Genomic DNA, 12,122 nt, shown 5'->3' with positions numbered 1-12,122 from the left:
CAGCTCCGGTGTCTGTGCTACACTCTGTAACTCAGGTCCTGTCTCTCCTGCTCCGCTCTGTAACTCAGGTCCTGTCTCTCCTGCTCCGCTCTGTAACTCAGGTCCTGTCTCTCCTGCAGGGTGCTCTGTGTAAGCAGCTCCGGTGTCCGTGCTACACTCTGTAACTCAGGTCCTGTCTCTCCTTCTCCGCTCTGTAACTCAGGTCCTGTCTCTCCTTCTCCGCTCTGTAACTCAGGTCCTGTCTCTCCTGCAGGGTGCTCTGTGTAAGCAGCTCCGGTGTCTGTGCTACACTCTGTAACTCAGGTCCTGTCTCTCCTGCAGGGTGCTCTGTGTAAGCAGCTCCGGTGTCTGTGCTACACTCTGTAACTCAGGTCCTGTCTCTCCTGCAGGGTGCTCTGGGTAAGCAGCTCCGGTGTCTGTGCTACACTCTGTAACTCAGGTCCTGTCTGTCCTGCAGGGTGCTCTGGGTAAGCAGCTCCGGTGTCTGTGCTACACTCTGTAACTCAGGTCCTGTCTGTCCTGCAGGGTGCTCTGGGTAAGCAGCTCCGGTGTCTGTGCTACACTCTGTAACTCAGGTCCTGTCTCTCCTGCAGGGTGCTCTGTAACTCAGGTCCTGTCTCTCCTGCTCCGCTCTGTAACTCAGGTCCTGTCTGTCCTGCAGGGTGCTCTGGGTAAGCAGCTCCGGTGTCTGTGCTACACTCTGCTCCTTTCCTCCTGTGTTCTGCTGACTACAGCAGATGAAAGGATGAGGATGGAAAAGAAGGGACAACAGAAGAGAATGAGATAAACCCCCCCACCACCACCATCAAGCAGCACAAGGCATTCTCGGCAATGTCAGCCAATAGGCACACTCGGGATCCCTGATTGGCCGCTGCAGTTGAGTGCAGTACAGTGCCTACTAGGATATGCTAAGTCAACTCCTTCTATTAAAGTGACAGCCATGACCCCCGGAGAATGATATATGGCTGCACCCTATTCACTTTTTAGTGTACTACTTTGGACATAGGTCTCTGGACAAAACTAGCGCATTGTGTAGGGAATAGGGTGCCATTTGGGATGTCACTCCTAAATATACAATTTGTTATATTGTAAATATTGTAAATACTAAGACAGGGAATATTTACTAGGATTAAATGTCAGGAATTGTGAAAAACGGAGTTTAAATGCATTTGTCTAAGGTGTATGTAAACTTCCGACTTCAACTGTACATATAATTTGTTATATTGTAAATACTAAAGGGCAATTCTGATCTAAGAGGCCTTTGTATGTTCAGAATTTGCCTAATATATGCATGCCTGGTCAGTTATATTTTTCACAACGAAATTGTACTTTATGATGCTGAACTGAATGTATAAAGAACCGTCTTTACATTGTTGCTTTTATTGGACTTTAATAACAGGGTCATGAAGGCTTTCGTTGAATTTAAGGTATCATATATACATACATACATATATACATACATATATACATACATACATACATATATACATACATACATATATACACATTCATTCTGAAGCTATATAAAAGCCAGTGTTCTGTTCAGGAGGTTCATGGCTGGGAGGTCATTGCAGAGAGATTGAATGTGATAGAGAATCATTGTTGAGAGAGGAGGCTGATGGCTGTGGATAATTTACTATGTTAGTTGTTGGTAGCAGTTGGTATGTTCAGTGAGTTTGTTGCTCAGATAGAGCTTATTTGATGTCCTTTGTTTCTTAGTTTGTTTGAGAAATTATTTGTTCTCCTGTTTCATTTGTTCCCAGTGGGGAAGGGGTAGGCACCTAGGGAGTGCTTAGGCAAGAGGCCCGCGGGCATACATATACCCGTAGTATATTCACTGTCTTGGCACAATAGGTAAGACCTGGGCGGACCACCCCCTGTATTTTGGTTAGGGCACCAGGTGGTGCTAAATTAGGTAAGTATTGGTTAGGTAGGTAAGATAGGAGAGGGGGGGGCTTTGAGATTTACTTTCTTTGCTTTGGTTCCGTCCAGCCCCTTTTCCCAATATTACCGTGTAAAGGAATAAAGTCCTTGTAAAAGGTACCACATTCTGTCTGTTGTCATCCTTACTCGCACCTACAGTCCATACCTTTTTCACTTCACGGAGAGTTGAGTTGTAGCAGGGTGTTGCGTTCCCTCTTCATATATATACACGTATATTTACATAGTCATTTATGGACATGTGGAGAGAGGACATTCAAATGTTTTAATCTGTCATTTATGATTCATCTGTATTTAGAATCTCTCCAGGAGAAACCACAGAAGGCTGTATAAAACACCTGTCTTCGGATTACATCTACAAACTAAGAGCAACCATGGCCTCCATGACAGAGGGAGAAGCGTTCATCCATGTAAACGGGTAAGAGAGTCTAGCTTTATTTTCAGATATTATATGTTTTCATTGCAAGTTAAAGTGTACTATTAGCTAGCTAACGTTAACTGGCAGGCTTGCTAGCTGACGTTGTGTATGATCTGTGTAGTAATATTTTTAAGATCTCAGAAAACAATTTGCACCACTAGTTCTAGCCTAGCTAGCTAACATTGAACCTATTTGGATAACTTTAATTATCTGCAGATTCATGCATGGTAGTACCGTTGAGATTATGGTTCATTGTTTAGCTAGCGACAAGACTCCACTATGCAAGTGTGACGTAGAAGTCCGTCACTGGCCGCGGGCAGCATTTGGTTCTTTAACGCACACACATATTCATCACTCCTCCCTGCGCCATTATAAGATAAGTTAACAATGTGGGTCGACACACAAATTAACTTCTGTCTTGGTGCATGCATTTCACACTTGTCAATGTTCATATTTGAGAGATACAATAATTATTATACTTATCAATGTTGTGGATGAGCGCATTGTTTGTTCTGTTCCTCTCTCTCCATCTCTGTAGCTTCCGGGTATGCTGGAAAAGGACCCGAGCTAAGGGAATTGGATTGGCTTTATAGTGCCTGTCCCAAATGGCTCATTAATGCATATGGGCATATTGAAAGATTGTCAGTAGTGATGTAATGTTGTAAATGTTATGTTGTGATATTGTTTAAAACCGTGTTGCAATGTATATCCTTTAGTATGTTTAGTTCATGGAAAATGTAGGTTTGTATTGTTAATTGATTAATTAGGGTTAATTGTTCTGAGGGGAGGGGCTAGCCCCACAAAAGGAGCCTCTCTTTCAGTCATGGAGAGGCAGTTTGGATTGAGCTGTGGATGGGGCAGCATTGTTTTTAAGCTGTCCCATAAGGTAGACGTTGATGGCAGTACTGTTGTTTTTTGTTCCGGAATCACTTGTAAATAAACACCTTTGCACAGAAGAACTTTTGCGGTTCCGCCATCTTTTTATTTTGATAGAGGTTAGGTTATCCAGTTTAGCCTTCTGGCCTACTCTACGTTACACTATGCAAGTAACAATTTCACTGTACTGTTTATACCTATATCCTGTGCATGTGATGAATAAACTTTGATTTAATTTGATAGAGTTTGTTTACTAGAGACGGTAGTGCGAAGAACATGACCTGCACCAATGTAAAATTAGGATATAACGTTAGGCCAACAAGACAGTGTCCACTTTATAAGATTCTCTGGTAGAATGCCCCGCTTTCATTTGTCACACTCACAACCATGAGCTATTTTTTGTAATTATCTCACCATTAACTTGTGAAAAAAGATCTTGTGTTGAGTTTATTGTCCTGTAATAATGAATATAAACGAGCTAAAGTTAAGATGTCAGCTATGGTAATTATTTGAACTGGCTAACCAGCGAACTTAACTTGTTGAGGATAGGGGGCAGTATACTTAACTAAGCTAGAAACAAACCAAAACATTGTTTAGTGGCATGGTTTGTCTGGTTTGCTGGATTTCCTAAATTCACATTTAAATGGGTAATATAATCTGCTAGCGGGATATATGCCGACAACATCCGGTGAAATTGAAATTAATAATAATAAAATATTAAACATTCATACAAGTGCCTTATATTACTTAAAAGCTTAAATTCTGCGTTTTCAAAAAGGCTTTACGGCGAAAGCATACCATGCGACTGTCTGAGGACGGCTCCCCACATCAACATATTTTTCAACTAGCACAGGCTTCAGAAAATCACAAATCACTTACTTTTGAAGATCTTCCTCTGTTTGCAATCCCAAGGGTCCCAGCTACAACAAATGTTCCTTTTGTTAGATAAAATCCTTCTTTATATCCCAAAAAGTCAGTTTATGTAACGGCGTTCTCCGTTTGTCGCAAGAAAGTCGGACCGAAATGCAGCGTGGTGGTTACTCATGTCTTTAATGAAATGACTCGCGGTACATGAAATAACTGAGATAAATACAAAACAACAAAACGGAACGTGAAACCTAATTACAGCCTATCTGGTGAAACTACACAGAGACAGGAACAATCACCCACGAAATACACAGTGAAACCCAGGCTACCTAAATACGGTTCCCTATCAGAGACAACAAGACTCACCTGACTCTGATTGAGAACCGCCTCAGGCAGCCAAACCTAAACTAAACACACCCCTAATCAACCACAATCCCAATGCCTACAAAAACCCCATTACGACAACACAATAACATAAACCCATGTCACACCCTGGCCTGACCAACTAATTAACTAAAACACAAAATACTAAGACCAAGGCGTGACAGTTTAGTTGGCGCCATCGATTTCAGTAATACACTCGTTCAACAATCAGACAAAGGAGTCCAAAAAGCTACCGCTAAACTTCGTCCAAACAAGTCAAGCAACGTTTCTATAGCCTATAGTATGCCCACATACAGTGGTTCCTCCTTTAAAAGTGAGACTTAGAGGCACCCAGCATCATGGCTTCATGCTCCAGACCACCACAAGGGGGAGCTAGAGGTACACAGTGTCACGGTTAGAGCACTCATTATGCATTTGGGCCCCAAGGTTTTTATCACCAATAATATCGAGTGGTTCCAATAACGAGTTTTGACGAGAGCTTGTCCCTCAACAAGATGGCTGACAAACATTACAGTGGAACCAGATGCCAGTTGTTATAACGTCATAATGAGTCAAGCAAAACATGTACAATTGAGAGGAATTTTTAGGAATTTTTTAGTTAATGTAGAGACAAACGTTTGTGCATATTGTTTGGGTCAAAGAGTTAATTTACGAAAATCGCTATTTAGCAAGTTATCTGACTAGCTAACATTAGCCAACTAGCTAGTGTTAGGAGAATGCATTTGTAATTTGCGTTGTTTAATGTTTTAGGGACTCCTGAGAGAACCAGCAAACCAGGCTATCGTTTTGTGAAACAGTGGATGTAAGGAATCTAGCTAGCTAAAGCGTTTACTGCAAATTGAATGTACAATTGTGTCAGCTTGCCTTGCAATGCAGCTGAAGTAGCATAGCTAGCTGACTATTTACTTGCTTATTGTGTAGTGGAGTATAAAAATAACTGTATACCTATGGATGTGTAGCTAGCTACAGTATGTAGCCAATCTGTGTATGGACCCTAAAACATTAGGTACTGAACTAATATTCATAGCAATCTATGAACCTCAGCTGTCGTAGTTGGTGTATCAACCTCAAGTCTGAATGGCCTTAATGAAGCCTATGGATAGAGTAGAATATAATACATTTAGTAGAATGTAATAACTTTATTTTGCCAAGGATACAAGTCCTATATACACATGTAGTTATCACCACGCATGAGATCCCCACATTGTAGTCTGTACATTGAATATATTCACTGATCATGTAACTCTTCCTTGGCAAATAAAGGTGAATTCAGGTATAAATCTCTGAGACATTCTTAGAATGACGATGTGTCTGCATGTATGTATTACAATTATACACTTCAACAGTGTTTACCTCTCCTGCTCCTGGGACATCAATGATGACACATTGTAACTACGCAATAGACTAGAAACATGACTTAAGTAAAGGCTGATTTGTAATTCATCTATACAGAAACAAAAATGCATATCAGTGAATATATTCAATGTACAGAATAAAATGTGGGGATCTCATGCGTGGTGATAACTACATGTGTATATAGGACTTGTATCCTTGGCATATCTAACTCCCTTCATCTGCATTAATCTGAGGACACAGGATAGTATTTCAATGAGATACTTCATTTCAACCAGTGGAGAATGTGAAACACTATATGAAGAAGTTCATTATCCAGGTGTTATAAATACATAATACATGCAAAATAGTTATAATATTATATAATATTATGTAAAATTATATTATAAATACAAGTTCAATCTGTACTTCAATGCACATATTGTCACATCTATCTGCCCCCCCCCTCCCCCCAGGTTGCCCTGCATCACACGCTCCTGCCATCCATCACGCACATCCGCGATATTGGACTCACCTGGACTCACTCATCACCTGTTAATATCCTCCCCTACATGTGTCAGTTCCCTGCTGCTGCATTGTTTTTGTCTTTTGTCTTTTGTATTAGCTTGCTGACGCTGTTCCTGTCTCGTTTCCTGTCTCATTTTTACTTCGTCTCTCCAGCATCAACACGTGACACATATGGTGTGCATTATAAAACGAGGAAGAGAGACGAGGTGGGGAGAGAGGTGTCGAAGACAGAAAGGGGAAGAGGTAAGGACAGCGACAGACAGCATATGATTCATGAATTACAGTGCTACCCTAATATTCTCTCAGTTCATCACAATTTCAGTGTCTCTAGCGGTGTCTCCTAGTCGGCCCAAAGGTTAGGTCTTAAGAGTGGGTGAGGTGGCGATGACGGGACTGGCTTCCTCTCTCACATCAAAACATACCTGCAGACGAGCGACAGATGGATAGAGACAGTGTGATTAAGCCTTGTTTTTTTTATTCTAAAACAGTCAGGACTAGAATAGGATGAACTTCTATTACTGTTCACAGTGTGAGAAAAGGCAGAGTTTCTCTGTCCCGTGTCTGTGTTCTTTAGCCCATCATAATCTTTTCTTTGTATTGGCCAATCTGAGATATGGCTTTTTCTTTGCAACTCTGCCTAGAAGGCCAGCATCCCGGAGTCGCCTCTTCACTGTTGACGTTGAGACTGGTGTCTGACCCACCGCCATGACTGACCCACCGCCGAACCGGTCATGCTGGAGGATGTTGCAGGCAGCAGAACGTTCTCCACGGCGTCTCCAGACTCTGTCACGTCAGTCACATGTGCTCAGTGTGAACCTGCTTTCATCTGCGCCAGTGGCGAATTTGCCAATCTTGGTGTTCTCTGGCAAATGCCAAACGTCCTGCACGGTGTTGGGCTGTAAGCACAACCCCCACCTGTGGACGTCGGGCCCTCATACCACCCTCATGGAGTCTGTTTCTGACCGTTTGAGCAGACACATGTACATTTGTGGCCTGCTGGAGGTCATTTTGCAGGGCTCTGGCAGTGCTCCTCCTGCTCCTCCTTGCACAAAGGTAGCGGTCCTGCTGCTGAGTTGTTGCCCTCCTACGGCCTCCTCCACGTTTCCTGATGTACTGGCCTGTCTCCTGGTAGCGCCTCCATGCTCTGGACACTACGCTGACAGACACAGCAAACCTTCTTGCCACAGCTCGCATTGATGTATCATCCTGGATGAGCTGCACTACCTGAGCCACTTGTGTGGGTTGTAGACTCCGTCTCATGCTACCACTAGAGTGAAAGCACCGCCAGCATTCAAAAGTGACCAAAACATCAGCCAGGAAGCATTGGAACTGAGAAGTGGTCTGTGGTCCCCACCTGCAAAACCACTCCTTTATTGGGGGTGTCCTGCTAATTGCCTATAATTTCAAACTGTTGTCTATTCCATTTGCACAACAGCATGTGAAATGTATTGCCAATCAGTGTTGCTTCCTCAGTGGACAGTTTGATTTCACAGAAGTGTGATTGACTTGGAGTTACATTGTGTTGTTTAAGTGTTCCCTTTATTTTTTTGAGCAGTGTACAAATACCTAGTTGTCTGGGTAGACTGTAAACTCTCCTTCCAGACTCATATCAAACATCTCCAATCCAAAATCAAATTGAAAATCAGCTTTCTATTTCGCAACAAAGCCTCCTTCACTCACGCCGCCAAACTTACCCTAGTCAAACTGACTATCCTACCGATCCTCGACTTTGGCGATGTCATCTACAAAATAGCTTCCAAACCTCTACTCAGCAAATTGGATGTAGCCTATCACAGTGCAATCTGGTTTGTTACCAAAGCGCCTTATACCACCCACCACTGCGACCTGTATGCTCTAGTCGGCTGGCTCTCGCTACATATTTGTCGCCAGACCCACTGGCTCCAGATAAACTATAAGTCTTTGCTTGGTAAAGCTCCGCCTTATCTCAGATCACTAGTCACCATAGCAACACATATCCATAGCACACACTCCAGAATGTATATCTCACTGATCATCCCCAAAGCCAACACCTCACCACATTGTGCACGTTGATGCACCTGTACTGACCTCGCCTTCTGGATGATAGCGGGGTGAACAGGCGGTGGCTCGGGTGGTTGTTGTCCTTGATGATCTTTATGGCCTTCCTGTGACATCGGGTGGTGTAGGTGTCCTGGAGGGCAGGTAGTTTGCACCCGGTGATGCGTTGTTAAGACCTCACTACCCTCTTTAAAGCCTTAGGGTTGTGGACGAAGCAGTTGCCGTACCAGGCGGTGATACAGCCCAACATGATGCTCTCAATTGTGCATCTGTAAAAGTTTGCCTGTTTTTGGTGACAGCTGAATTTCTTCAGCCTCCTGAGGTTGAAGAGGCACTGCTGCACCTTCTTCACGACGCTGTCTGTGTGGGTGGAACAATTCAGTTTGTCCGTGATGTGTACGCCGAGGAACTTGAAACTTTCCACCTTCTCCACTTCTCGATGTGGATGGGGGGTGTTCCCTCTGCTGTTTCCTGAAGTCCACGATCATCTCCTTTGTTTTGTTGACGTTGAGTGTGAAGTTATTTTCTTGAAACCACAGTCCGAGGGCCCTCACCTCCTCCCTGTAGGCCATCTCGTCGTTGTTGGTAATCAAGCCTACCACTGTAGTGTCGTCTGCAAACCTGATGATTGAGTTGGAGGCGTGCATGGCCACGCAGTCATGGGTGAACAGAGAGTACAGGAGTGTGCTCAAACGCACCCTTATGGGGCCCCAGTGTTGAGGATCAGCGGGGTGGAGATGTTGTTACCTACCCTCACCACCTGAGGGCGGCCCGTCAGGAAGTCCAGGACCCAGTTTCACAGGGCGGGGTCGAGATCCAGGGTCTCCAGCTTGATGATGAGTTTGGAGGGTACTATGGTGTTGAATGCTGAGCTGTAATTGATGAACAGCATTCTTCTTTTCCTTCTTTTCTTTAAAAGGGAGGATCAGCTTAATATTGTGGAAAGAATGTTGCCTCCAATGTTATTGTCTGCATCATTTCCAATCCCCCATATTTTTGGGGAAAATATATATATTCATACACGCATGCATACATATACACATATATACATACATATACACATACCTATATAGACATACATATACACATATATACATACACATGCCTATATAGACATACATATATATATATAGACATACATATATACATACACATACCTATATAGACATACACATGCCTATATAGACATACACATGCCTATATAGACATACATATACACATATATACATACACATGCCTTTATAGACATACATATACACATATATACATTTCTGTTGCCAGATCATATAGAAATAAGAGTCTTTGGTATAGGAATCCTTCCATAAATAAAATCATTGTAGGTTATATTTGGAGTGACATATATACATACACATACCTATATATGACATACATATGTCCTGGTTTGTTGTAAAGTATGTTGTCCTGATAGTGTTGTTTTCAGGTTTCTGTTGCCAGATCATATAGAAATAAGAGTCTTTGGTAGTAGGAATCCTTCCAGGTAAATTTGTCCAAAATCAGATTGTAGGTTATGAGTTTTGATTTGGAGTGAAGGTTATGGATGGTAGTGTCCTGTATATGTCCTGGTGACATAGTGTTGTAGAGGGTAGTATCCTGTATATGTCCTGGTGACATAGTGAAGGTTATGTTGAAGAGGGTAGTATCCTGTGTATGTCCTGGTGACATAGTGAAGGTTATGTTGTCCTGGAGGGTAGTATCCTGTATATGTCCTGGTGACATAGTGTTATGTTGAGGGTAGTATCCTGTATATGGTAGTATCCTGTATATGTCCTGGTGACATAGTGAAGGGGTTATCCTGTATATGTCCTGGTGACATAGTGTTGTAGAGGGTAGTATCCTGTATATGTCCTGGTGACATAGTGTTGTAGAGGGTAGTATCCTGTATATGTCCTGGTGACATAGTGTTGTAGAGGGTAGTATCCTGTGTATGTCCTGGTGACATAGTGAAGGTTATGTTGAAGAGGGTAGTATCCTGTATATATCCTGGTGACATAGTGTTGTAGAGGGTAGTATCCTGTATATGTCCTGGTGACATAGTGTTGTAGAGGGTAGTATCCTGTATATGTCCTGGTGACATAGTGTTGTAGAGGGTAGTATCCTGTATATGTCCTGGTGACATAGTGAAGGTTATGTTGTAGAGGGTAGTATCCTGTATATGTCCTGGTGACATAGTGTTGTAGAGGGAAGTATCCTGTATATGTCCTGGTGACATAGTGTTGTAGAGGGTAGTATCCTGTATATGTCCTGGTGACATAGTGTTTGTAGAGGGTAGTATCCTGTATATGTCCTGGTGACATAGTGTTGTAGAGGGTAGTATCCTGTATATGTCCTGGTGACATAGTGTTGTAGAGGGTAGTATCCTGTATATGTCCTGGTGACATAGTGTTGTGGAGTGGTAGTATCCTGTATATGTCCTGGTGACATAGTGTTGTAGAGGGTAGTATCCTGTATATGTCCTGGTGACATAGTGTTGTAGAGGGTAGTATCCTGTATATGTCCTGGTGACATAGTGTTGTAGAGGGTAGTATCCTGTATATGTCCTGGTGACATAGTGTTGTAGAGGGTAGTATCCTGTATATGTCCTGGTGACATAGTGTTGTAAGGGTAGTATCCTGTATATGTCCTGGTGACATAGTGTTGTGGAGGGTAGTATCCTGTATATGTCCTGGTGACATAGTGTTGTAGAGGGTAGTATCCTGTATATGTCCTGGTGACATAGTGTTGTAGAGGGTAGTATCCTGTATATGTCCTGGTGACATAGTGTTGTAGAGGGTAGTATCCTGTATATGTCCTGGTGACATAGTGTTGTAGAGGTAGTATCCTGTATATGTCCTGGTGACATAGTGAAGGTTATGTTGTGGAGGGTAGTATCCTGTATATCCTGTCCTAGTGTGACATGTCCTGGTGACATAGTGAAGGTTAGTTGTAGAGGGTAGTATCCTGTATATGTCCTGGTGACATAGTGTTGTAGAGGGTAGTATCCTGTATATGTCCTGGTGACATAGTGACATAGTGTTGTAGAGGGTAGTATCCTGTATATGTCCTGGTGAGGTTGTAGTATCCTGTATATGTCCTGGTGACATAGTGAAGGTTATGTTGTGAAGGGTAGTATCCTGTATATGTCCTGGTGACATAGTGTTGTAGAGGGTAGTATCCTGTATATGTCCTGGTGACATAGTGTTGTAGAGGGTAGTATCCTGTATATGTCCTGGTGACATAGTGTTGTAGAGGGTAGTATCCTGTATATGTCCTGGTGACATAGTGTTGTTGTAGAGGGTAGTATCCTGTATATGTCCTGGTGACATAGTGTTGTAGAGGGTAGTATCCTGTATATGTCCTGGTGACATAGTGTTGTAGAGGGTAGCATCCTGTATATGTCCTGGTGACATAGTGTTGTAGAGGGTAGTATCCTGTATATGTCCTGGTGACATAGTGAAGGTTATGTTGTGAAGGGTAGTTTCCTGTATATGTCCTGGTGACATAGTGTTGTAGAGGGTAGTATCCTGTATATGTCCTGGTGACGTAGTGTTGTAGAGGGTAGTTTCCTGTATATGTCCTGGTGACATAGTGTTGTAGAGGGTAGTATCCTGTACATGACCTGGTGACATAGTTTTGTAGAGGGTAGTTTCCTGTATATGTCCTGGTGACATAGTGTTGTAGAGGGTAGTATCCTGTATATGTCCTGGTGACATAGTGAAGGTTATGTTGTAGAGGGTAGTAT

General features: G+C 42.7%; 1 protein-coding gene across 1 annotated transcript in view; it reads left to right on the top strand.

Annotated features, from left to right (window-relative positions):
- The window catches only part of LOC135518427 (isthmin-1-like), a 336,779-nt gene that overhangs the window by 222,127 nt on the left and 102,530 nt on the right, over positions 1–12,122 (top strand). The window lies entirely within an intron of this gene.

Source organism: Oncorhynchus masou, chromosome 28 (assembly GCF_036934945.1).
Source record: "Oncorhynchus masou masou isolate Uvic2021 chromosome 28, UVic_Omas_1.1, whole genome shotgun sequence".
In the NCBI taxonomy this organism is placed as follows: domain Eukaryota; kingdom Metazoa; phylum Chordata; class Actinopteri; order Salmoniformes; family Salmonidae; genus Oncorhynchus; species Oncorhynchus masou.
This window is presented reverse-complemented; position numbering and strand designations above follow the sequence as displayed.